Here is a 27,665-nt window from a genome sequence, read left to right as displayed (position 1 = left end):
CTTCATTAGTGTCGTTGAGCATACCACACACTTCAGGGGAATCGCGGGAACGGAAACAGTTGGTGAATTCAACTGCCGTGCCGATGCATTAGTTCTTAATGTAACTGAGCATACAACACACTTGGACGTTCGTGGGAATGGAACGTTTTGTACTCTGTATGTGAAAGTACTAAAAGTTGCGTCGCCATGCAATCTGAGCCGTAGATTGTTGTGAGAGCTCTACAGCCACACTGGCAAAACACTACGCCCTGCGGATGAATACAAAACAAATGTATGCTAAAGAAAAATAGTTTTCATGCAATTTCATAGCAGTAGACCCTTGTGAAAACTGTACAGTAACACTGATATTGGCTACGTGGTTTGTGCAATCAGCCAGCTCTTCCAGATTCAGAAAAGACTTAAGACCAGAGGAAAATTTCTAAAACTACAAGACGGCAACCTGATTTGATAAATCATAGTTTGCATGTTTCCAGTAGAAGCACGTGCAGCAACGTAAACTAAGTTGCAGTAAAAGTTGGACTTCAGAAAGCAAGTGCGTCAACATTACACCAACGATAAACGCAATTCCACTACATGAATGACTTGCCTTGTATGAAAACATTGTTTTCACGTTTCGCTCTCCTATTCGCCACATAAGCATTCCGGATTAAGAAGAAGTCTCACTGTTTAGTGCAATGCGTTTGTCACTGGCTGACCACAAATTAATCGCTATCAATGTCGTATAATGGGCATTGAAAAGTTCTCTTCAGCTCCTACTTTGTGACTGCTGAGCCGGCTGTGCTTACATAGGTGCAGATCCACCTCCAGAGGGTCATCATCGAATTGCATTTTTTTTTTTTTTACAGGAGCGTTGCCAACTGCATAAATAGTGTTTTTTGACTGACTGCACATAGGTTACCAGGCTTTTTATCAATCATTTAAATCACCCACAGAGGCGTACGTTATCCTCTTCATTTAGTAAAGAGGGGTAAACATCGACAAAATGATGCAGCTCAAATAGCTTGAACGTGTATGCGTTTTCTATCCGCAGTGACAGACAAGACGGCTCGAGCGTTGCATAATGCCGTTTGCCTAAAGTCAGCTTCGCCGCAAGCCACCAATGTCGCGCAATCAAGCATACGCAGTGTATTGCGTCAAAGTATACAAAGAGTGGAAAGCGACCACTGTCGGAAGATATAGTGTGATGTACGTGCGCACCTGCCGGCACGTCTCCTGTCGCAGTACAAGCACGGAGACGCCCAACGAGTGTACTGGCAGGCCTTCAGAGCTATTTCGCACGCGGCTGTAGCGATCTGAGCCCTTGTTTCGCGCACATAGAGCGCCCCGTATTTGAGCTAGACATCGTAACAGCTGGGATTAGTAATACGCGCTCCTTCATTAATTACCCTTGCACACAAGCCGCTCAGAATCGCTACGAATCTGCACCACGTAGCCAATGTCAGTGTTACTGCACAGCTTTCACGAGGATCTACTGCTATGAAATTGCATGACGACCATTTTTCTTTAGCATACATTTGTTCCGTTTTCATCCGCAGGACGTAGTGTTTTGCCAGTGTGGCTGTTCAGTTCTCACAACGATTTACGGCGCAGATTGCATGGCGACGCAGAGTACAATATGTTCAATTCCTACGAATCTCCAAGTGTGTTGTATGCTCAGTTACATTAAGAACTAATGCATCGGCACGGCAGTTGAATTCACAAACAGTTTCCGTTCCCGCGATTCACCTGAAGTGTGTGGTATGCTCAACGACACTAATGAACAATGCATCGGCACGACGTAATGCTTTGCCATTAAAGTCATCCGAGAAAACGCCTCACGTCCAAACGTATCCTCCTGCGACTATCAAAATTTAATATGCTACCGCCGCAAAAAAAAAAAAAGAAAAAAAAAAGCAACAAACTCGCATCGGCACGGCAGTCGAATTCATAAACTGTTTCCGTTCCCGCGAATCTCCTGAATTTAGTGTGCGGTATGCTGACCTTGCTCAACGATACTAATGTATTGCATCGGCGCGATGTAATGCTTTGCCACCAAAGTCATCCGAGAAGACACCTCACATCCAAACATATCCCCATGCGACTATAAAAATTTAATATGCTACCGTCGCAACAAAATAGCAACAAACTCAACTCGGACACGGCTTTTCCGCCTTGCCGGCCACGCATTCTGTCGATTCAGTGCAGCCAGCTTCGCTAGGGACAAACGGAGCTAGCAACTTTGTTTCCCGTAGTACCTAGGCGAAGAGAAATCTGAAGGACCGAAAGTCCCCACATTTCTCTTTCGCAACTACTGCTCCTCGCGCATGCGCAGAAGGAGCGGAGAAATCCAATTATGATGTGCTCGTGATAACCTTGTGGTGTTTTCGATATCGCTTCTCGTTTCCAACGAGTCGAAGCCTATCGAAAGAAATGGATGGATGGATGGATGGATGGATGGACGTTATGAGCGTCCCCTTCGTAACGGGATGCTGGTTTGCGCCACCCAGCTCTTGCTATTATACTGTCTAATGTCCTACCTAGGTTAAACAAAAAACGAAAAAAAAACGCTATGAACTACCCCACCCAAATTTTCTGATCCCCTATTTCGAACTGTGCTTTTGTACTTCTCCGTTTTATGTCGTTTCCCTACTTTTCTTCCACCAATCTTCTAATCGCCTCTTACTAATCCCTATTGCGGACATGTTTACTTTTCCACTGCTCTCGCTGAACCCAAGCGCTTCAAGGAGGCCAGTGGTGCCTAAATTGACCGCTGGGTAGACGTCTTTCCATTCTAATAAAACATGCTCCACAGTATCCCTAGCTTTACCGCGGCAAGCACATGCTTCTTCTTCCTTCTTATATCTCGCTTTATAGGTGCGTGTTCTAAGGCATCCCGATCTCGCTTCGAAAAGTAATGAGCTTCCCTTTGAGATATCATAAATTGTTTTTTTATTTCCTGATTTCGTTTTTTCCTCTTAAGCAGTTACTCATGGCAGGTCTCTTTTCCATTGCCCGCACCCATGAGATTATTTCAGCCTATCTGACTTTGCGCTTGACCTTCTTTGTTGCTGTGTTGCCCACCCTACAGGCCGCATACTTGCTGGTAAGCTTCCTAGTGCTTTTCCTCCAATGTGAATCAATGTTTTTCCTGTAAAAGTACCTCAACCCTCTTCCAGCCCATTTACTTTCTTCCAAATTCCTCAGCCGTTCTTCACACTCAATTTTACTGCGAGCTTCCCTCACTTCAAAACTAGTCCAGCCCATATCACCCTGCACAGCTTCATTTGTAGTCTTCCCGTGAGTGCACAATGCAAGGCGACCCACTGACCTTTGGTTCCCGTCGAGTCGAGAAGCATTCGAGATGTCAGCGCTACCTATCATTACAATCGTGAGATAGCCGCACTGATGGCATATGGCCTCTGAGATTCAAAGATCTCGCAGGCCAACTAAAACTGTAAAAAACGTGCGCTCGTTAGCGTACGCTACACTATAGCGTATACCGTGCGTTGTAAGTTGCGTACGCTAAACTAAAACTGTCTGTTGACTCGGCCCGATCGAAATCCTCTCCACTTGAGCGTTCTGCACCCTCTTGTCAGCCAGTTCTTTAAGAAAAACTGCCCAATGCAGGCAATGTTATTTGCTTTGAAACAGGCACGTACCCAGAATTTTTTTTCGGGGGGGGCCCACCACCTCCACCATCATCATCATCGTCATCATCATCAATCTATTTTATGTCCACTGCAGGACGAAGGCCTCTCCCTGCGATCTCCAATTACCCCTGTCCTGCGCCAACCGATTCCTACTAGCGCCCGCGAATTTCCTAATTTCATCGCTCCACCTAATGTTTTGTCGTCCTCGATTGCATTTCCCTTCTCTTGGTACCCATTCTGTAACCCTATTGGTCCAAGGGTTATCTAACCGGTGCATTACATGACCTGCCCAGCTACATTTTTTCCTCTTCATGTCAATTAGAATATCGTCTATACCCGTTCGCTCTCTGATCCAAACCGCTTTCTCTGTTAACGTTATGCTTAGCAATCTTCGTTCGATCGCTCTTTGCGCGGTCCTTAACTTGCTCTCAAGTCTCTGCCCCATATGTCAGCACTGGCAAAATGCACTGATTGCACACCTTACTTTTGAATAACAATGGTGAGCTTCCAGTCAGGAGCTGGCAATGTCTGCCGTATGCGATCCAACCTATTTTTATTCTTCTGTGAATTTCCTTCTCATGATCAGGGTTCCCTGTGATTAATTGACCTAGGTAAACCTACTCCTTCACAGTCTCTAGTGGCCGGCTGGCGATCCTGATCTCTTGTTCCTTTGCCCGGCTATTTATCATTATCTTCATCTTCTGCATATTAATATTCAACCCCACGCTTACACTCTCTCTGTGAAGGTCTCCAATCATTTGTTGTAACTCGTCTGCATTGTTGTTGAATAGAACAATGTCATCGGCAAACCGAAGGTTGCTGAGATATTCGCCGTCGATCTTTATTCCTAAACCTTCCCAGTTTAATAGCTTGAATTCTTCTAAGCACGCAGTGAATAGCTTTGAAGAAATTGTGTCTCCCTGTCTGACCCCTTTCTCTATAGGTATCTCTCTGCTTTTCTTGTGTAGAATTAAGGTAGCTGTAGAACCTCTGTAGATATTCTTACGCGAAGGACGAGTCAGTAAGACGAGAAACTATTTACAGATTATATTTACAACAACGGTTGCAGCGCTGACCGGTTAGATTCACAGCGCGAGCCCAGTTCGTTCTTCCTCCTCTTTTCTGGAGTGATGGCGCCTACGCTCCTCGTTCAAACAAACAAGTACCACACGCATGTAGCAATATTTTTCAAGCTTTTTACGTAAGCCTTCTGTATTCCTTGATTACGTAGTGCCTCTATGATTGCTGGTATCTCTACTGAATCAAATGCCTTTTCGTAATCTATATAAGCCACATAGAGAGGCTTATTGTACTCTACAGATTTCGCGATAACCTGATTGAGGACATGGATGTGATCCATTGTAAAGTATCTCTTCCTGAAGCCAGTCTGTTCCCTTGGTTGACAAAATCCAGTGTTGCCCTTATTCTATTGGAGATTATTTTGGTAAATATTTTATATAATACTGGGAGCAAGCTAATGGTCCCATAATTTTTCAATTCTTTAACGTCTCCTTTTTTGTGGATTAGTATAATGTCTGCATTCTTCCAGTTTTCTGGGACCCTTGCAGTCGATAGACACTTCGTGTAAAGACCCGCCAGTTTTCCAAGCATTATGTCTCCTCCAGCTTTGATTAAATCGACTGTTATCCCACCTTCTCTTCCCGCTCTTCATCGTTTCATGTCTTGCAGGGCCCTTCTGACCTCCTCGCTAGTTATAGGAGAGTTTCTGTATCCTGTTCATTACTGTTTCTAAGTGAGGTATCGTGACTCCTCTGGGTACTGTATACAGGTCAGCTTAGAATTTTTTCCGCTGCTTTTACTATATCTTCGAGATTGCTGATGATATTATCCTTCTTATCTTTTAGTGCATACATCATGGTTTGTCCTATGCCAGGTTTCGTTTTTACTGATTTCAGGCTGCGTTCACTTTTTACGGCTTCTTCAGTCATTCTCATGTTATAGTTTCGAATGTCAGTTATTTTCGCCTTGTTGATCAGTTTTGACAGTTCCGCGAATTGCATAACGCTGTGCGGCCGCCAGTCCCATACAACCGCGCCGAGCGCAGGACTCTGCGATTCTAGACGTACTGCGCTCACCGCGACAGGTTAGAAAAACACCCGCATAAGCACAGCAGAGAAGTGGCTACGTGAGGCGGTTCGACCGATAACTGTAGAAGCGTCATTCAAAACAAGTAATTGTTCTCCACTTCCGGCGGCGTTTTCTCTACTTCCTTTTTAAGTAAAAAGATGTTGATCCATAAATATTCTCATAAACAACGGCTAACTTTTGATTATTCGCTTTTGCTTGCAGTTTGGTTGTTGCCTTGGCTCTCTCCCTTAGTAGATCGCTTAATTTCTCAACTCCTTGCGATTTTTGTTTACGGTTGCCAATTTTGCACGAAAAGTGTTATACAATTAGGGAAAAACAGACGAGGTAACGGGCGACAGTCATCTTGCTTATGGGTTTAAGGGTTATTGCAGGGTTTCATGATGGACGCTCTTTCACATTATTTTATTTCCCACCTTATCTAAGCCATATCACGTGCATATGGTTCCGGGCATCTGCCAGCGTCGCGGCGAGCCGTAACTCAAAAAAATAATGAAGCAAACGGATAAGTTAAACGCAATTGGCGTTTTCTCCGGCCGCAACTCGTTCCATGAGAGTATAGACCAGCTGAGTAACAGCCGCATCCCTCTCCTGGTCCCAGGATCAGCCTAAAAAAAGAAGGTTGAACTAACAAAAGCAACAGCTATGCGCGTGACGGTTGAATAGATGGTGACAACTGAACGCATCTCGAGTTAATCGCGCGGGTGCGGAATGTATGAGAAAACTGTCCTTCACATTACAAGAGATGCCGATAACTACCGCCATCTAAAAGGAGTGAAAAAGGCAGCATAATGCTGACCGATGAACAGCTGCCAAGTCTCAACATTGATCTGGCGGCGCTTTAGGAATGTGTGAGGAGTGGTGGCGTGGGTGGTGGGGGGGGGGGGGGGGTATGCCACTTGATTTTGGGGGGGGGCCCGGGCCCCCCCGGGCCCCCCCCTGGGTACGTGCCTGCTTTGAAAGCAAACAGAAGTGACCTACTATAAACCATAACATTTAATTGGGCTTTTCAAACAGCGCTGCAGGTTAGCGCCTGATCTAAGGGACACATCGCTATATCAGGCGGACACACAATCACGGATCGAGAACGATCCGTGATTGGAATTAATCAACATATCACCAAGTGCTGCAGCCCTCTGTGGATATCTCAGGTTCGTGCACATAAACCCGTTCTTTATGTATGTGTTCTCTTTGTGCTTTGATACACCAAGGTGTATATATCCCATGTATAGGTATGCATCTGTGCATATGCATATATATATTCTGCTGAGGCTGGAAAACGGGAGGACTGAGCAGGCCACACGCTTGGAACTCTTCGTGTATGAGAGTGCGAATGAGCATACGCAGGTCGGTATCCGACGAAGGAGGCGCGTCACCGACGAAAGGTTGTAAACAGATGGCCTGCGGTGCGTCCAGGTGTTGGCAAGTCACGATCAGATCATTAACGGTATTTGGATTTTTGATCGCCAGTGCGTTGAACGCGACGTGGGCAATGCCCTTTAGGATATGACGAACATGATCGGATTCCGTCATGGTGGCGTCAACACAGCGACAAAGGGCGAGGACGTCCTCGATATAAGAGGTGTATGTTTCCCCGGGAAGTTGCGTGCGTCTGTCAAGCTTTTTCTTGGCGACCTCAGAGCGGACGTTGGGAGCGCCAAAAATCTGGCGAAGCTGGTGTTTGAATGCCGCCCAGTCAGGCAAGGTGCTCTCGTGGTTGAGAAACCAAGTCCTGGCAACGTTAGTGAGGTAGAATGCGACGTTGCGAAGCTTATGCATGTCATCCCACCGGTTAGACTCACTCACGCGGTCATAATTGTCCAGCCAGTCATCAACATCGTCGCTACGAAAGCCAGCGAACATGGTGGGATCGCGCTGCCGCGTGCTGACGGTCCATGCAGGAACGGCCTTTAGGGCAGAGACGGTGACTCCGGAGGCTCCTGGAGGATCTTCTTGGGGCATCCTGGCGGAAAGGTGGAGCAAGCGGCGGCCTGAACGAAGCTCCAGTGAAACTCGAAGGCGTAGAGGACCAAGGGATCGAAAGCAGCCTCCACCACTTGCGAGACAGCTGTTAAGCCTCAACGGTTTATTCCGCCGGTCGCGCGCTGAAGACGATGGCGCGGGCCATGATGATGAATATATACAGATGAAGAAGATCGAGTGGCAATATAATGCTCACAATATATATATATATATATATATATATATATACGCATTGTCTTGCAGCACGACGAAGAGAAGCACCGGTTATCACGTCTCTCCAAATGGTGATTGAAAAAATAATCCGTTTTTCGTTTCAGAAACGTGGCCGACGCGTCCATTGGCAAATTAACAGAATATATCAACGAGTGCTGGAAACAAGGAAAGATACCGCAGCAGTGGAAGACGGCACAAGGCATCCTAATACCAAAGCCTGGCAAACAACTACAACTCGGGAATCTAAGACCCATATCTTTAACTGCCTGCGTGGGCATAATAATGGAGCATGCCTTCCTCGCGAGGCTCACCAACTACATAGAAGACAACGACTTACTCCCAAAACGATGATAGTATTCCGAAAAAACCTGTCGACACAAGACGCCATGCTGCAACTGAAGCACCAAGTAATAGACGAACCTGGGCGATCGACTCGAGCCATCCTCAGGCTAGATCTCAAGAAGGCATTCGACAATGTGGCACACCAAGCCATACTGCACCAAATAGCACCCTTAGCTTGGGCGAGCTGACGTACAACTATGTACGAAACTTCTTAACGGATAGAGAGGCAAAAATCACGGTAGGAGATCTGACGTCCGAGAAAGTGCCTATTGGCAGTGCAGGCACACCGCAGGGATCGGTTATATCGCCTATGCTCTTTAACCTGGCTCTGATTGGTCTTCCTAGCAAATTACAAAGAATCAAAAGACTTAACCACACACTCTATGCAGACGACATCACGCTATGGATAAATGATGGGAGTGATGGATCGATTGAACAGGGACTACAAGAAGCTGTTGAAACAGTCGAGAAATACCTAGAAGACACCGGTCTAACATGCTCGGCCGAAAAATCTGAGTTGTTGCTGTACAGACCAACGCCAAAGGCGAGACCTCCCAAGAACTACAACAGACAAACCTACAAAGACATTCAACTCATGACGCAAGATGGACAACCCATACCCAAAGTCGAGAAGATAAGGGTGTTGGGAATGATCATAGAAGCCAAGGGCACCAGCGGAGAAACTATTCGCAAAATCGAAGCCAAAGTTTCTCAGACGATGCGATTGATCAAGAGAATCACCAACAGGCACGATTGAATGAAAGAAGCAAGCGTTATGAGATGCATCGAGACGTTCGTCATAAGTCAGATCACTTGTGTGGCGGCATACCGCAAATGGGGCGCCGCAGAAAAGAAGCTAGACAGCCTGATTAGGAAGATATATAAACAAGCGATTGGACTCATGGTAAGAACGAGCACGGCGAAACTCCTAGAGCTGCGACTGCGCAACACGCTAGAGAAGCTAATAGAAGCGCAACGTATAGCGCAATACGAACGCCTCTCCAAGACGTCGGCGGGCAGACACATCCTAGATAAATTAGGGATCCGCTACGCCACACAACACGGAGACAAACGGTACATACCCAAATAAATAAGGGCCGAACTCACGGTACCCCCCTTACCCAAGAATATGCATCCTGTGCACCACGAGGACAGGAAAAAAAGCAGGGCAAAGAACACGGCGAAGAATTACGGAAGGAACAAGGACGCGGTCTCTGTAGACGCTGCACGTTACAAACACAAACGCAGCTTTGTTGCAGCAGTACTTAACCACAACAGACTATGCTGCACAAGCTTGACTATAAACACGACACGCATCGAAACAGCGGAGGAAGCGGCTATAGCGTTAGCCATAGCCCAAACCAACGCATACTTTATAGTCAGCGATTCCCAGACGGCAGTACGCAACTTCGCGAACGACCGGATTTCAGCTGAAGCGCTAAACATACTCATAAAAGGCAAACCAACAAGGGAAGACACGCGCGGCCAAATCCTATGGATACCAGCCCACACCACTGACTCAACGGGAGAGGACAACCCTAACGCGGCGGCACACAACGTAGCTCGAGGACTCACTTTCCAAGCTGCGACAAACGTAGACCCCTCGACAGGGCCCTCCGAAGTATGGGAATGGGAAGACAGATTGACCAGGTTCAGCGACATCACCACCATTACAAGATGCAAAGATTCACTTATCCTCCACCTCATCCACGACTCAGTAGATTGCAAGCTTTCCAATGGCAACAACTACAAACCAAATCATACAAGAGTCCGATACTAATGCACGCCATATATCCAGAATATACACAGCAGATAGATGCAGAATGCGTGGCACCAGAGCCGCGCTAGAACACATGCTAAGGGAACGTCAGGAACTAATACAGGACAATGCGAGCGCAGCCTCCATCGACAGCTTCCGCGCGCGATGGCAGGCCGCCCTGCTCAGCTCGAACCTGGAAGACCCACTCTGGGCAGTCCAGCGGGCCAAGAAAGCCGCCGAGAGGCAAGAACTCTTGGCGGCAACCTCGGCGGGTGCCCCAGCCCACTAAATAGCCGGACGCGAATTGTTCTGATTCGAAATAAAGCTTTCTCACTCACTCACTCATTGTCGTTTCTGGGCGAAGTGGTGGTGTATTCTCTGACGTAACAAACACAGGGCAGCCAGTAAAATGTCATACATTCGTGGGCATAAGTCAGGAACACGCAACCAATCTTTAAAATTCATTTTCAGGGAAACTAAATCGCTTGTAGTCACATCGTTTGGCACAGATAATCGAAGCGAAAAAAAAAAGGGAACGGATATTCAAAATATTATTGAGGTGAGTGGACATGGAAAAATCGCCGGAGTTGCCCTTTAAGCGCCCAAGTCTCGCGCGTGTCGCTTTCAGTTAAACGTGGCTTGCAGTGGCACTGGACATCTCCGTGTTATCCTTCTGAATTAGTTAATCATGGTATAGATGCTTCGGTATATACATTTTTTGCCAGGCAAGAGATGACAGGGGACGAAATAAATTGCCGTCGTGCGAACAACGCCCACATCCCATGTGCTTGGCATTTTTTTTTAATTAATACCGCTTAGCCGTTCCACATTAGCGAATTAGGCTCTTGACAGTGCACCACAACACTTGGCGTTGCGAGCTGCCGCAGTATACCTCACTGGCTATGGAGTTGCACTGCTGAGCACAAGGTCGCGGGTCCGAACGCCGACGCATTTCTATTCGACGGGTCTCGAATGCAAAAAACGTGCAGTGGATGCCAGTGGCGTAGCCAGAAATTTCGTTCGGGGGGGGGGGCTCATGTTGCAGCTTGGTCTCCTCCTTAAGAGGAAGCTCTAGCTCGGGTGCTGCTATTTAAATACATGTAGAAGGGTAATTCGTTTTCCCTCGCAACAACTGCACCAAATTTGACGATGTTTGTTGAATTTAAAAGAAAAACTTAAATTCTAGTGACTGTTGGTTTCGAATTTTCATTTAGGCGGTCAATTGTTTATGAAAAATTGGCCAAAATCGCAAATTTTCAGAAAACGGAACTATCAAGTTTAAAACTCCGTAACTCAACAATGAAAAATGATAGCACAATTCTGTGAATTGCATCTAATAGTACATCTACAGCGGACAAAATAGCTATGTTAAACATGAATCTAAAAAAAAATTAGTATAATGGAAATACGACTTTTGCAGAACCCTTGTACACAACGTGACCAATTCACGCAAGATACAAATTGACACACCAAATTTGTCTGCATTGACTTTCCTAATAGTTGCCGTTTACAGAACCGAGATATCTGTTCTTGGTACATAGCTATTATTTTGTAAAGGTCGTGCTTCTATTTTTACGAAATTTCAAAATTTTCAAACTATTTTATACAAAATTCAGGCCGTAAATCGAAATTCCGTTTCCAACAGACACTATAATTTACCTTCTCTCTCAAATGCAACAACTTTCATTAAAAGCGATTAGCAGGATTATCTCAGAAAAGCGTTTCTGCGTTTTACATGTATTTAAATAGGCCGCGTCGGACTGGGCCCCAGCTAAAGCTTCCTCTTAATTTGTCGAGGGATCAAATACATGAATAATAACTGCATAACCATTGTCAAAAATGCTGTAAACGAATTCTTGAACGCTACGCACTGTCCAAACAAGTAAAATGTGTATTTTTTCATAAAAGAATATTCTCGTGTGTGCTAAAAATTGTGCCCAAAGTAACTGATATCAATGATTCCATGTTTTTGTCGATTTAATAAGTAAAGAAAATATCACACGAACTTTAGAACTATATCAGTTCGAAAACAGGAAAGCAGCGCATGCCGCTGATATGAAAAATGAAACGGCCATGAAATGAACAAGTTGAGAACAAATATGGTAATTAAACTTTATCATTCAAGAACCGTGTTTACGTTCTTGTATATATGCAATGGCCAGTGAAAAATCTCCATGACGCTGTCATTTGTTCCAATGTATTACGCAGGAGCAGCTGTCACCGGTCGTGAATCGTGAGTAATTGCACCGAAATTATGGTCGCAACAGAGAGCACGTATAAAAAGCAGGAGTTCTGAAAGCTATACGAGGGCGAGTCAAATGAATGTGAGCCAATGCGAATATATGACAAACGAGGTACTTTATTAAAAAGTAGTCTTCATGAGAATTTAGACATTTGCCCCATCGACTAACGAGTCGCGTGATTCCCGTCTCATGAAACTGCTTAGGTTGCTGCTTCAAAAAGTGTGTAACTGACTATTTCACGTCACCGTCCGGCACGAATCTAGTTCCGTTTAGCTGTTTTTCGGTTGCCCCAAAATGTGGAAGTCGCAAGGGGACAGGTCTGAGCTGTATGACGGATGTTGCAGGGTTTCCCACTTGAACTTTGCCAGTTTTGTATTAACCACATCAGCTACGTGGGGACGGGCATTGTCGTGGAACAAGATGACCCAATTCGTCAATTTTTCACATAGTTTGTTCTTGATTGCGACACGCAGTGGTTCCGGCGTTTCACAATATCGGAAACAATTGATAGTCTCTCAAGATTGAGCAACTTCTATCAGTATATAATGGCCCCTCACGATCGAAAAAGAAGTCAACAACACCTTTCCGGCGAAAATGACGGCCTTTGCGTTCTTTGGCCGTGGTAAATTCGAATGTTTCCACCGTAAGCTTTGCCGTCGTGTTTCAGACTCGTAGTAGTGGCACCATGGTTCGTCCCCAATCACAATAGCAAACAAGATATCGTCATCCTCATTGTGATACCGGATCAGATTAGTCAAAGCAGCGCCAAACTTCCACGTCTTCTGGCGGTGGATCAAAATCTTAGGCATCCATTGCGCACACAAGAGCCGATAACCGAGGTGCTCATGAATTATGGCGTGAACCGAACCGTGACTGATTTTCACACAGTCTGCCAGTTCATCGACGCTTATCCTTCTTTCTTGTTTCATCAGCTCATCAACCTTTGAAATTGTGTGGGGGGTGATTGCACGATGGCTTTGGCCCGGTTTTGGAATGTCTTTGCAACTTTCCCATTCTTCTTTGAACCGTTTGCTCCCACGCTTTACAGTGGCCAATGAAATGCAATGTTCAACGTACACGGCAGCCATACGGCGATTAATTTCTTTTTGGGAAACACCTTTAGCTGTTCAGCTTTTGGGGTGTCCATTATGTTAGGCAACTATGTTCAACCCAGTGTATGAGAGCATTAAAGAACATTTATCCTCACACATGCGTACCACTTTTGTAAATGAGAGATGCCACTCTGCTACGCGCATGCCTCGCAGATAATGAACCGAACCATTATTGCGACTCGCACTCGTGCATTAGAAATGCGAAGATACAATGGGATATACAAATGCCAAGATAGAGCTTCATAAAGGGCAAAAAGTGTGACTGGAAAAAAAGTTCACTGCACGTATACACGAAACCTCGTAACAAGATATTTAAATATACGTATAAGTATCCATTAAATCTACGTATCTAAGATAAAGTCGCTGTATATTATGCGTCAAACAAGGCAAATAAACATGTTGCGCGATCACAGATTCACAGAATCCTAGATTCCGCCCCAATTCCATCCACTCACCCCGATGTATCGCACGCGACGGAAGGCGGCGCGCTTGCTCCCCGCTTTTCTCCTTTGCGCACACACGACTGAGCCACCATCGTCGGCTCAGCCATTCCACCCCGCCCCCCTCTACGCTTTCACTCGCACATACAGCACGCGGCACGCGGTCACGATGTTATCACCCTTGGACTTTATACGAAACATGAGGGCGACGGCGACGGCAGGAATGCGCCTTGGGTGTCCATATAATTACTATCGCAATGATATAAGAGTATATGGCAACTGAAGCGTCCCGTGGCTCATTACTTTCCACAAAAGAAGAAGTAACAAAATCGAACTTTCACCATGCGACAATTCGCTGCTCCGCAACAATGTATTTTCTTTTTTCCTTCTGTGGGGCGGGGGCACCGAAATGAAAAAATGCAAAGGAAAGTATGTTGGCCACAATCGAATGCCTACTTTGGGCACCTAATTTAGCTACGGAAGGAATATCGAAGAAAACATGAGACGCTTGGTCCACTGAGAACCAACCATACGCATACTGCTCGGTATCATACACCGGCGAGACAAGACTTTCAGGAGAAGTTCTGCAAAAGCGAACGCGGTGCAATCCGTCGAGTCCCCACAGTGATGGCGGCGAGCGACCATTATTTCTTTTCTGCAAGCCAGAAAGTGTCCAAAACTCTGCCAGGCGAAAATCCACTCGGCCAGAGAAAACCGAACGCGCACCGAAGTGTGCCGCGCAGTGGTCGGGGCCACGCGAGAAAAACGTATGCGCTCTGGCTGGCTCTGGCAGCCCGCGCGTATGGTAGCGAGAAGAAAAAAAAATTGAAGAGGCTCAATGTGTTCTCGCGAATAAAAGTCAAAGTAGAAAAAATAAATAAGAACGTAGTTAGCTTGGCTGGCTTTAGTGTTTTGACATGGATGTTTTGGCGCAGGTTAAAAAAAATTTTGATATTTTTTTTTATGTGACATGGCGGCATGAATGAACCACCACAACGCTTCGTCTCACTGAACATCCCTGCGTGCTTTGTCAACTTGTCTGCTAGTGTGTTGATTTGACTTGTCTCGTCGTGTGTTCCGATGTAAGACTTTAGAAAAGTCAATGGACCTTTGGCGTTAAATGTTTATAACAACATTAAACCCACAAAGTTCCGCAATTGAAAATCTAAAGCACAACTTTGGAAATGTCAATGCACCTTTCACATCAAGAGTTTATGAGATCTTTACCCACAATTTTCGGAACTGACATCCATGCGCTCCATAGATTCCGCGGCCTCGGCGAGATGCCGCGGCGAGCTCGCTCACCACCAAAACGCCCTCGAAACTTTGGGGTCAGATGGGGCTGCTTGGCGTTATGTGACTCTCGGTGCATGGGCGTTGCCGCGAAATCCAGCCCGAGTCCGCTATCTTCGCGGTTAAATGTCTTTTCGAGATTCAAAAAGACATTCTAGACAAAATCCACAATGATTTCCGGCGCCGGGGGTTGCTTTCGTCGGCAGTGCATGGACAGCACGAAAAATTTTCGGGGGGGGCTGAAGCCCCATAAGCCCCCCCCCTGGCTACGCCCCTGGTGGATGCATGTTAAAGAATCCCAAGTGGCCCAATATAATCCAGAGCCCACCACTATGTATAATGCTGTGAAATATTTACGGAACGCCTCATATTTCTGTTGTAGTTTGGGCACGTGAAAGTACAGATCTTTCTTTTTACTTTCCGATGCCCACTGCGGGCCCGCACCTTCACAACGGGACACTCGTGCTACGCGCTTTGTGCGCTCGTGAACCTACCGGTTTGTAACCCCTGGGAGCGGCGCTGCGTTGTGGTGTCGGTTGCCAGTAGATCTGGCCGTCGGCTGCCATGAAGCACTGACCGCTGGGCTTGTGATCCTCACCGCTCACGGCACTCGCCCTCTGCATGTAAAGAGAAAAAAAAAGATTATGCAGATCCCACTCACTTCGAGTCCTCGGGGTCCATATACACAAGGACCGGTCCGGCTCCGCCACACTTCCCAGGCTACACAACACCGTGGCACAGCTTACTCATCTGATACGACGGGTGGCCAATCGCCGCAATGGCCTCAAAGAGCACGACACTTTGCAAATGGTACAAGCCCTCCTTTACAGTCGCATTACATACGGAACTCCTTACCTCAACCTGAAGACAGCCGAGAAACAAAAGCTAAACCTTCTAATAAGAAAGGCCACGAAGCTCGCCCTAGGACTACCGACAACCGCCTCCACTGACCGATTGCTTCGCATGGGAGTTCACAACTCCTGGGAAGAACTCGCGGAAGCGCACCTCATCAACCAGATCGAGAGACTCAAGCTCATAACCACAGGCCGAGCAATTCTCCGACGCACAGGACACGCAACCAATCTAGAACACGATGGAGAACGCAAGGAAAAGATCACATCGAAGCTGCGAGAAGGTCTACAAGTTCTTCAGATCCTTCGGAACATGCATCCAGAACACCATCGAGGCAGACGGCTCGCCAGGGTAAACGCAATCAGACACAAGCACCGTAACGACCCGCAGGCGCGCTACGTGGATGCAGCCAAGTATCCTGGCCGAAACGCCTTCGCCATCAGCGTGACAGACTACAGGGGGACGACACTGGCGTTGGCGACAATTCTCGCCAAACACGCGGAGACAGCTGAGGAGGCCGCTATAGCACTCGCCACCCATACAAGCGAGGATGCCATAGTGGTCTTCACCGACTCTCAAACAGCGGCACGCAACTACATGAAGGGCAGGATCTCCATCAAAGCGATCAACTTACTGAAACGTGGCGGCACACACCGCGGCACACATCGCGGCACACAATGAAGCGGCACACAATGAAGCGGCACACACTGCGGCCCGCGCAAGCATCAACCGGGCTTCCCCGCACGACATTCTAGACAGGTCCCACCCACCCAAATCAGAGGAGGAAACGGAAACAATACCGTTAACTTACCAAGCACTGCTACAACACTATCGACTTGGACGCAGGGTCTACCCTCCACCACATCCAAAACTAACAAGAAACGAAGGCACCGACTACAGGCGACTCCAGAGCAATACCTTTACCCACGGAAGCTTACTGCATCATTTCCACCCGACGCTATACAGTTACATCTGTCCACACTGCAACGTGCCAGACACCCTGGCGCACCTCCTCATGCAATGCAAGAACGCCAGAGCAAGCATCACAGCGCCACAACTAATAGCAGCAGACGCAGACCCAAACCTCCTCGCTGAAACGTGGGAGGCTGCGATCTCCAGGCCGGACCTGGTCGACCAGCGCGAACTCGTCGCGCAGGCCCGGAGGGCGATCCAAGCCAGAGGGTTCCTGGAATAAGGGACCCTCCCACGTCGACTGACGAATCACTACTTCAAATAAAAGTTTCTTTCTTCTTCTTCTTCTTCTTCTGCAGATCCCACGCACTGTGGGAACCGACGTAAGCGAAGTTTTCTGCGCCAGTTGCTTTGATTGACGATAATTAGCTGTGATGTTGACGGCGAAGGCTTAATTTCTTCAACGTTTAGTTTAACACGAGAGTGGCGAGTTGATGTTAAACGTTACCTTGCGTGCACCGCTCCTGTTTGTCTGCGTAGTAGACATAACAGAAAGGGAGAGGTGATTGCTTAAGGCGTCGTTGTGCGCCATATTTCATAACCTTTGAGAAGGTTGAGCATTGTCATTGCCTCACATGGCACATCGCATCTTGGCAAAAGAATTAAACAAGAATTGGATTATGGGGCACTGTACGGGCCAAAAGAACAATCGGATTATGAGGCAGGCCGTACTGGTGGACTCCGTATTAATTTTGACACCGTGATGTTCTTTAACGTGTACGAAAATCTAAGGGCACGTGCGTTTCCTACTTTGCCCCCATCGAAATACGGCTGCCACGATTGGGATCAAATCCACGGCCTCTAGCAATCACACAGCCGCAAAGTTACCGCGGTGAGCACAGAAGTGTTGGTTTGACGGTGGACCGCTTCCCTGGTGTTGCCTGGACCCTGTGGTGCGTTTTAATTTATGCGGCTATGCTGCTTCTGCACGCCCTGCGTAATTTGCCCACTTGACATATTTGCATGGTGTTTATTTTTCAGAAATTGCATGAACGTACTGCACCGTATCTAAAAGTTAAGCTTGTCCACTTTCCCCGCAGGCGCTGTCGTATAGTAGTAGGGTTTCCTTGCCTCTGACATCACCTCCACCCTCTAGTATGGGAACTGCCTCTTCTCCCCCCTCTCCTCTCTACACTTCTACCTACGACGCCTCTGAACTCGCACGTTAGTAGAAAGGAAAGCGCTGCAGTTTCTACAATGCTTTTGAGGGGGGTCATGGATAATTTCAGCTGTCAATGCGCTAATGTGGCGACACCCAGGGAGCTCCAGAGGGCATTGGGCACATTCGACGCGGTGGGGCCCAAACGAGTTTCTCGCGTCGCCTTTCCTCTCTGACTCGCTTCCGTCATGTATACACAGGCTCTGAATCACCTGCCGACGCGGTGTACCAGACAGCAGCAGCAGTGGGAAAGTCGAAGGAAGAGGCAAAGAAAGCTTCGCTTTAAAACGCCACGGAAACGCAGCTGCTGCTTCTGCATGCATTCACTCCAACGCGAGTGACCACGCCTCCTACAATTGATCGCGTTTACGTTTGTTCTGAACGTCAAATCGCGGATAGCGTGTGGTCCTACAGCTGCAGGTTTTCGTCTCACTACTAGCGTCGCATTTGTCAAGCGTACTTAATTCATATAATATCAAACAAATTAGGTTTCTTTTCTAGGTGAAAGTGGCTGAGAAATATGACCGTTGTCTGTTCACGAACAACGCAGAGGTCGGGGCTCTGATGCATCTGTGGAGTAACCGTAGTATGAGATCACGTGAGCTCGGGGATCTCTGACGTCAGTGCGTTCTAAGAGTCGGCTTCAGAGTAGATGGTATCGCTGAGTTACGCTATTCTGTCTCGAGTGACGGCACTTGGCGGTTTTCGATTCCTACCTTTACTTTTTCTACGGCAAGAACTGATGAAACCAAAGTTTAGGGACACCAAAGAAGTTCGGTCAATTCGGCTGTCACAAAAGTGTAATTATGGGGTTTTACGTGCCAAACCATGCTATGATTATAAGGCAGGCTGTAGTGGGGGACTTCGGATTAATTTCGACCACCTGGGATTCCTTACCGTGCGCCCAGTGCACAAGACACGGATGTCTTTGCATTTCGCCCCCATTGAAATGCGGCCGGCACGGCGGAATTTGACCCAGCGACCTCGGGCTTACCAGCGCCACACGAAATCCACGACGCCACCACAGCGAGCGACGGCTCCCATTCATTAGGTGCTTCCCTTTTACCCCTTTTGAGCGGAACCTCTCAAAGTGCTAAGCACTTAAAGTACATGATGGCTCATGCATGTTTATGTCCCCAAGGCACTTCCAACGCGATCGCTCACATACGTGTTCTGCGCGCGCGTTTGTATAAGTTGCTATTGCGTTCCCACGCCTGTGGCATGCTTGCTCATTGCTATTATTGGCCGAAAATACGCCGTAGCAAACAGGCGTAGTACCGCTTGGCTGCTAGAGCCTTTCTCTGTTCCTGCTAAAGCAAAAGGGAACTGCATTTAGGAGAATCTTAAGCCCTGTCACAATTAGTCATTGGTACGAGTTCTTCCTTCGCCCGCAGAGCCGATGACGACGGTATCAACTTACCCAGCCACCGGCAGCCGGCTGCCTCGATGACATTGTTCTCAGAAACAGCAGGGAATCACCTCGACGGAGAGTCGCAGGCTTAACCACAACCTGTAGGTTCCACCTGAAACATATAGTAAAAACTTTCAAGGCGATGGGCGACGTTCAATTTGCGGTGCGGATACGCAGTGCGTCGATTCATAATGGCGGCCTATAGAAGGCGCTTAGTTCACGTAATAATGTAATGCGAAGGGATTCACCCAGTGAGACCCGGAGGTAACGTACTACACCATCCAGAAGCGCTTGGATTTAAAGTGGGCGGAAGAATCAACCGGTCACCAGTCGAGATAAACGAGAGACGTTTACTGTATTCGTGGAAAAGAATGCAGGGAAGAAACTGATGTGACCGGATAGGTTACAGAAACATGTAGCGGTACAAGGTAGATAGAGAGGTTTTGAGGGGGGCAAAAATAGATAATGTGATGTATACAAAAATCCTAGAAAGAAAAACACGTACAGTATACCTGATTAAATCAAGCAGGCTATGTGACTATTTGTCACCGCCCCGTTTCAAAGGAAATTCCAATAAATCATCATCATCATCAAAGACATTTTACAAGCTCAGATGCCGCAGAAGACTGTGTTCGGAATTTCGATAAAGGCCCGGTCACACTGTAGGCCTACATGACACCGATATTGGTCGGTCGACTGCCCGGGACGGCTGTCTCCATATTGTCGATGCCAGGTTACACTGCGCCGACAGCAGCAGTCTGCAGATGGTCCGCCGATGTCGGCGGGGGCTCAGCGCGTCGGCCTTACGATTTTGCTGTCGCAATGCAACGACATGACGACCTACACCACCGTAGAATATTCGGCTAATTCTAAATGGGCTCTTTTTTTTATATGTATTAACTTAGAGCAAAACTTTCCGCGTTCGAATACGAATTAACGAGGGCGGCGCATTTGCTTGCATTTGCACGTAGTGTCGGCCCAGTGTGACCGGGCCGCTCGTCGCAAGTGAAACGACGACTGATGTGAGCGGGCTCTGCCCTGTCGAATCGGATCGAGCGCTGCGCCCTGCGTGACGCAACCGCCAGTGTAGTGTTCCCGCTTAGCGGCATGCACACTTTCGGGAGTTGTAGACCCGTCCGAGTGGATCGGTCTCCAGAGGCTGTGCTAAGCCTGTCTGTCTGCGTAGGCAGTCCATGAAGGACAAACACTTCTTACGAAAGAAGTTTGTTTAGAGAGTTAGCCCCTTGCTTTCAAGATTGCACAACAGCGTCACTTTTCAAGTGCTCATCCATGTTTAAGGGATAATTACGAATAATCCACATATAGGCATGTTAATACAATTAGCGTGTTTAAAATTGGCGTGCAGTAAAAAGAGCATGTGCAGCTATGCTGATCTGTCCGTTGTAAAATATTGCAGGCTGTAGTTGACGAAGCCGCGGAGGAACTTAGAATCGCTGGCGGCCGCACTCAGCTGCCCATAGCCTTCGATGACTACCACTCGAGGCATCACCGTAGTTTTTATTCGTAAGCTTATTTACAAAGAGTCCTGACAGGCAGGAAAGTAGACGTGTTGGCGCGAAACTGTGTGTAATAATTAATTATTAAAGTTGCATTGACACCTGCTGCCGCAGGCGGGTACCGCGTTGTAATATTTTCTAACAGTATCCATGCCAACTTGTTCAAACGTGGCCTCTCTGAAGGCATTCACAAAAGTGTAATTATGGGGTTTTCCAAGCACGAGCTAAATTTTGCGTATGGAAATTCTTGTGGGCTATGCATTTACTTTATTTATGCTTACTCAGAATGTGCATATCTATGGGCAATTTCTTTATCTGTTTCTACACATGTTCTGCCTTGTATCTCGTTATCCAATTTATGACATTCATGACATTATGTTTGAGAACGAAGAGCAATTATTACGCGCCTCGCACGGCATTCACAAGGCGATATACGAAGGGCATAACCATAGGGCGGCGTACATATACTTGACAGTGCTGAGAAATGGTGGATACACTGCTTCTTGTTATGGACGATCAGCAATATTTTCTGCTACAGAACGGTCTTCATTCCTTTCTCCTAACCGAAGAAATGTCATCGGGTCCGCCTTGTGTCTCGGTGCGCGACCAAGGCGGGGAGACGTCATTCAAGATCTACTGTCAATCTGGCCGAGCTTTGTTTCTACTCTAAGAAAAATGCCTGTGAAAGCGGCAGTACGTGAGCACTTAGCCTAAAAAAACCTGCCGTTAGTCCCTGTCGAGGTTAAATGCAAAGCGAGCTTGCGGCGAGCAAATTTTGGCAACAAAGTGTCTCGTCGTCGGCTACTTTGGACGTGCTCTCGGACAAGGACAATTCTCGAAAGCGTGCTTAAAGGTGTGAAATGGAACAGTTATCAAGCTGAAGACTATGTAAGATGGATTATGAACAACACATTTCATAAATTACTATTGCGGTATCTCTATAAAACCGGCATGCATGATTATATTTAGTTTCATACTGACGTGCGCGAAAACCCAAGCGAGAAAAAAAAAAGGGGGGGGGGGGGGAGGGTTTCGTCGTCTGTTATAAAGAGGTCAATATAGAAAAACCAGTTCGTACTTCGTGATGTCGAGTAATGCAGCCTAAGCGTCCATTTTCTGTTTAATAAATGCTTTAGATGGGGGCGAAATTCAAAAAAAGAAAAGAAAAGAAACGCCCGTGTACCGTGCATTGGGTGCACGTTAAAGAACCCCCGGTGGTCAAAATTAACCCGGAGACCCCCACTACCGCGTGCCTCGTAATAATATCATGGCTTTGGCACGTACGACCCCGGAATTAATTTTTTTAGTTAAATAAATGCGGCAATTGAACTTAATTCCGGACATGGCGCTCTTTGGCCATACTTGGCCCTTGCGCCATAAAACATCAAACATTCATTCATTCAACTTAATTGGATGATTCTTATACGTTACTCTGTGAACCTCGCGCAAGCACTGCCCATTTAAAAGTCGAGTTTCACTAAGCAACATGCAAATGAGAAACATTTACCCTTCATGGGAGCAACTGCGAGGAGTCCATCTCCTGCGAACTAGTTCCAGGGAACCAAAAGTTCATCCTCTCACAGTCAGCCACCAATGTTTTTAATGGTCCCAGATTAGTTTGTTTGTAGAGGTATTAACCTTTCACGCTCCCCCTCCACCTCCTCGTGTTTCTGCTATGTTCCCTGTCTTTCTTAAAGTTAGCAGCCCATTAACATTTACACGTAAAGGTCTTAATCTTTTTTTTCTTTTATTTATTGGCAATACTGCCACTCGCAGTTGAGAGCATAGCCGGTGGGCACTCCAACGGATTACAAAAGATAATCGTCATTCAAAGGAAAAATAATCGAAATTTGAAACATGCGCACTGTAAACACACAAACACGCACGATGAACGAATCATATTCACCGGAGTAGGATTTAAGAAATAGGTGTGCTCTAAGCAGTTTTCCGTGCAAAAATAAAACATCAACATCGTAGATAAAATATAACAGGGTACAATCACGTGCATTGTGCACTCACCAGAAAAGAACAAAACAAGAAATAAAGAATCGGAAAGCCCACCTAATCAAGAACAGAAAGAAAATAAACTTTAGACAGAGCATTTGTAGCAGACATCATAAAGAAAAAAATTGCCACTTCGATAGCATGAGCGCTGTGAACACGAAACGAAGTACAAATACTGAGGACGGGTTGTAACGTGAAGCGTTTTCATGTGCGAGCACGAAGGAGTTACGGCATTTGATTACAAGGCATTGCGTGATAACGGCTACACGCTTGAACGCTGAGTGTGTTGTCACGTCGGGTGCAGATGTCGTTAGCATTCGCCCTTATCGGGTTGTGCTCGCTGCGGGCATTATTCCAATGCGCGAACAGAGCGGCAGCGTTCGATGTAGCGAGTACAAGAAGTGGTAATTCTGAATAAACACGGAGGCCTCACCTGTGCGGCTTTCTTTCTCTTCTTCTCCCTGCTGCAAAATACCACTTCTTCCTCCTCTCCTCGCCTTCGACCAAACTGGAGTCGCGTATGCTGACACCAACGCGTCGAGCACGCAGTTGGCATCTGCCGCGGCACGATGCGGATTTCTGCAGTTACACAGAACCAGTGCTGCTGAAGTCATTTTGATTTTTCTTCAATAGCCCGTAGAAGATTTCATTCAAGATGTTTATGGAGCGTAGGCACCTGCAGTTGCTGTAATGGAACCGAGCAGCATATTACAGCAAACTCGCAGTTGTACGAACGTCGGTTTATCGAATATTTCAGAATAACGATCTGTTTAAAAATCCCCGGCAGTTTTCTTATAGATTCTATGCAAAAATGTTTCACTTAAACGAATTTCGGAACAGTCAATATTTCAGTTTAACGAACTCGTTCAGAGGATCAAGGCTTGCACTGCACTGCAGGCGCAACCGATGCCCCCCCCACCCCCCTCATCAAACCGCTGCTCGAGCGGCAATGTAACGTCGCTGGCGCTACAGCGTCCCTGGGGCAAAGCGGCGGCGCAGAAAACGAATGGCAACGAGACATATCCTCCGAGATTGCCCGCACAAAACAAGCAAGCATGTAATCGTGGAGGCCATGAACAAAGTAACATCGCTGGCGCTTACAACGCCGCCAGAGCAAAGCGGCGATCTGTCACACCAGAAACCACGTGGTGTGTGTTTTTTTCCGACCGGGTAGTCGTGGCATGGTCGTCCGTCTCTTTCCAGTCTCGTCGGTTCCACGTATGCACACAAACGACCCACGTGGTGTGTTTTTCATTAATATGTACAAATTCCATTTCACACATTTCTAACAATATGGATGCCATATCTTTTGCTCCATGAATTGCACTTAAACCTTTTGGCTCTGTATGCCATGTCTTATGTTGGTCTAGTGAATATTCAGTTTAGTGAACTTTCAGTTAAGTGAACCATTTCCTTCGGTCCCTTGAAGTTCACTCAAGCGAGAGTTCACTGTTCCTTCTTTCCTAGTGGTATTATAGGTAAAAAAAAACCAGAAAGAGATAGACAGAGAATCGAACATACTTAAATTTCTGTACCTTCGCATGCGTGCACTTTTGTTTCTTGCTTCGTATGTCCGCTGATTGGTTCACGACAGCTTAGTCCTATACTATAGGCAAGAAAGGCTACATTTCACGAAACAAGCACGAACTTCTGAAGGCGGCTAAGAATGTTTGCATTATCAGTGATAAGTATACGCACCATACTTACGGAGTTTAACTCTTCGAGTGAAACAAATCTGATTTAGTGATTCCGTATAGGAAAAAATGACTCTTGAAAACTACCAAGGCTGGAAGAAATGTAAAGAGTGATTGCTCGTTCTTAACTATAACCTACGGGTGCCGTAAGATCAAAATGAAACAAAGAAATGTTTTCAGAGTTACACACACACACACACACACACACTGTTGGAATCTCAGCGCTGACGCCCGTTGTTGCAAATGGGTGGGTCGCAAGCCCCAAGGGTAGCGTTGGCCTGGCGGCCTGGGGCACAACTGGAAGCATCCGAAGGTCCCGGCAAAGCATGAGTCGACTGGTAACAGAACAACTTGTTTATTCTAGCATCGCAAAAGAGCGGGCGGTCAGGTCGACCGAAGTGGAGAGACGGGAGAGCACGTAACTCAACGGAAGAAATCGGAGCCTCTCTCGGCGTCCGGGGGGTAGCTGCTTTTATACTCTCGGAGTTGAGGGCAAGAGGGAACGCCTCGATAGAGGCGCACGTGATGCGGGGCGCGGACAGGCTGAGAGACACGTTGATACTAGTGTAGTGACGCATCCGCTGGGCCGGCGCCGGTCAGACCTCCTCGCTTCACACTTGGGGAGCTCCTCTCCCCGGCTGCCGCGCTTTGACAAGCGTGGGCACCAACATGCACACACACACACACGCACACTTGAAGACACGTGGCACTGAAACATGCCTGGACGCGCGTGGCAGGAGGCGTTACGGCAGCGTTGAACGGGCCAAAATGTCCGCCGCTTTGAATGAAGCCCCGGCGTCCGTTGCATCCGCGCCGGCTATACCGCGCGTCGTAGGCGAAACGTAACAGACCGCCCCGCCGGGGGAAGGAGATCCCGATGGTCAGGGGACTGCATCCGCTGTCCGGAGGGATGTCGCTCGATGATGCTCATAACCGAAGTCGGTCGTCCCTCGGCGTTTCTTGAGCGCAGCGCACCGAGAAGGCCTCGTTCTCATGTTCAGGTTCACACAGGACACTGCAAAGTGACTTCGGGAGAGTTGCCATTTTTGTTCTCGTTCCAAGCAAGCGTTAGAACTACGCCGAAACTCAACCGCTTAGTCAGCAAGCACGACACAACCCTCACTAAGCCATGCCAGGCTCCTTCCCCTTTTATACTACTGCCTAGTTCCTTACAGTAGTCTAGCAGCACCCAGAACACATCCACAAATTGGAAAATTGCACTAGAAAGCACGTCATCACTTTGAAACACTAAACAAAAGCAATATGTTAAAAATCCTGCCTCAGGAAGAAAAACATCAGTAACAATCAACTTTGAGGCTGATTCCTACGTTAGGGGCTTCGACTTAAACCATCGGCGTTACCGTTGAGACTCCCCTTTTTGTAACGCGCCTCAAAGGAATATTGTTGCAAAGCGAGGCTCCAGCGCAGGACGCGGCCATTTTTGGGAGAGATGGTCTGCAGCCATTGGATAGGGCAGTCATCCGTCTCAATGATAAACCTCGAGCCGGCTAGGTAGCATGACAATTTCTGAACGGCCCACACGAGACACGCACACTCTTTCTCGGTGGCGCTGTACGCCTGCTCACGACTGGTCAGCTTACGACTAGCATACAGGACGGGGTGTTCCACTTCTCCCTTTTCCCGTTGGCACAGTACAACGCCCATGCCTCGCTCACTAGCATCGCACTGAACAACGAACCCTTTTGTGTAGTCTGGCGATCGTAGCACAGGCTGGCTTGTTAGGGCGCTCTTTAGGGCGCTAAAAGCTCTTTCTTTTGTCTCGTCCCATACGACTGTTTGGGGCTCTGTTTTTCTTAGAGCATCCGTCAGGGGAGCCGCGATATCAGAGTACCTGGGGATGTACCTCTGATAGTAGCCGGCGACACCTAAGAACGACCGAATATCGGTCTTCGTGCCCGGTTGCGGGAAGTCTCGCACAGCGGCCACCTTTATTTCAGAGGGGCGGCGACGACCCCGTCCAACCACGTGACCGAGGTAGACAACCTCGGCCTGTGCTAACTGGCACTTGGGAGCCTTGACTGTCAAGCCCGCATCCTGCAGGCGGGTTAGCACTGCCCGCAAGTGGGCCATATGCTCAGGCCAGGATGCGGAGAATATCGCTACGTCGTCTAGATACGGTAAAGCGAATTCTTGCTGTCCCCGCAAAACTTTATCCATGAGGCTTGAAAAGCAGTATGGCGCGTTCTTCAAACCAAAACTCAAAACTTTAGGACGGAGCGTTCCCATATGTGAAATGAACGCCGCATACCTACTAGCCTCTTCTGTAAGTGGAACCTGCCAATAACCCCTGACAAGATCTAGGGTGGAAATAAACTGAGCGCTACTAACTTTCTCAATGCGCTCCTCGATGTTAGGGATCGGATAAATTTGATCCTTAGTGATGGAATTAAGCCTGCGGTAGTCGACGCAAGGACGAGGTTCCTTGCCCGGTACCTCAACTCAAATCAAAGGGGAGGTATAATCACTCTCACCCGCCTCAATAACACCGAGCTGTAGCATTTTCTTTACCTCAGCCTCCATGATATCGCTCTGGCGGGGTGACACCCGGTACGCCTTGGATCGTACTGGCTCTGGGGAGGTAAGTTCTATATCATGAGTAAGGACAGAAGTCCTACCAGGCCTCTCAGAGAACTGACCTTGAAGCTCTTGTAAGAGCTGGTGTAGTTCGGTTTTCTGCTCAGGCGACAGCGATGCTTTACTGATTAAGTCACTAATGACTTGATCGGTGTCTTTCCTGTTCGTCACTGAGCCTAGTCCCGGAAGCTCGACCGGAAGCTCTTCGGGAACGTTTACCATCATGCACACCACTGCTTCCCGTTGTTTATAGGGTTTCAGCAGATTACAGTGGTAAACTTGCTGTGCTTTCCGCTTTCCTGGCAGACTCACCACGTAGTTAACGTCCGACAGTTTTTGAA

The sequence above is a fragment of the Dermacentor andersoni genome, chromosome 4 (genome assembly GCF_023375885.2).
Source record: "Dermacentor andersoni chromosome 4, qqDerAnde1_hic_scaffold, whole genome shotgun sequence".
NCBI classification, from domain to species: domain Eukaryota; kingdom Metazoa; phylum Arthropoda; class Arachnida; order Ixodida; family Ixodidae; genus Dermacentor; species Dermacentor andersoni.
Note: the sequence above shows the minus strand (reverse complement) of the source record.